Source organism: Canis lupus, chromosome 29 (genome assembly GCF_003254725.2).
Source record: "Canis lupus dingo isolate Sandy chromosome 29, ASM325472v2, whole genome shotgun sequence".
In the NCBI taxonomy this organism is placed as follows: domain Eukaryota; kingdom Metazoa; phylum Chordata; class Mammalia; order Carnivora; family Canidae; genus Canis; species Canis lupus.
In genome coordinates this window covers 34,634,129-34,634,956 of record NC_064271.1, presented here as the reverse complement: position 1 = coordinate 34,634,956, position 828 = coordinate 34,634,129, and the positions used below count along the sequence as shown (strand labels likewise).

The 828-nt window shown below is 35.7% G+C and overlaps 1 pseudogene; it reads right to left on the bottom strand.

The window, feature by feature from the left end:
* Window positions 1–206: 206 nt before the first annotated feature.
* Window positions 207–307, bottom strand: LOC112650859 (U6 spliceosomal RNA; annotated as a pseudogene).
* Window positions 308–828: the final 521 nt, after the last annotated feature.

The window sequence follows — 828 nt, the reverse complement described above, 5'->3', positions numbered from 1 at the left end:
AGTAGTTCATGCATGTAAAACTGCATTATTTTAGATAGATTCATAGATGACTAAGCTATATTTGACTATGAAGATAAAATAAGAATGTTTAGACATACAGGTCTAAAGGTAGGGATAAATAAATCAGGAGGATTTGTTCTTTGCCTATATACATAAAACGTCTAACTCTATACAACATTCTGTTGGCACTAAGAAGCATATATTTTATAAAAGACACCTTCGCGAATTTGCATGTCATCCTTGTGCAGAGGCCACGCTAATCTCTGTATCATTCCAATTTTAGCATATGTGCTGCCAAAGTGAGCACTATAAAAGATATCCTCTAGAAAAAAAAAGTTTTCTTTGTGCTCTGGATGTTAGGCATGAGGCTTAGGGGTCTGAATGCTCTCAACTTTCCCTTCTGACATCTGCAGGCTCTGAAAAGATGCCCTTCCCACCCCCGCCAGGAACACTCAGCAAGTGACCAGGAGCACTGGATCTGTGACCATCTTATAAGGCTCTTACCAAAAAATAAACAAGACTCTCAAAAAAAAAAAAAAAAAAAAGACAAAGCTGTTTTTTACTTATCAGTCAAGTGAACATATACTTGAATAAAGAAATACACTCCGTTCACTAAGGGGATAAAATGTACACTTTGAAGTTCTAGAATGGTGGAGAGTCTATGGTAGCTGTGCTTATGTAGGGGTAAAAAGTAGCACTCTGGATGGAAAAGAATGTTCAAGGGTGACACACAGTAGTTTCAGCATTTGTTTTTTTGTTTTGTTTTGTTTTTTTGTTTTTTTGTTTTTTTGTTAGTTTAAGCATTTGTTAAGGGTCATGAAAAGTCTT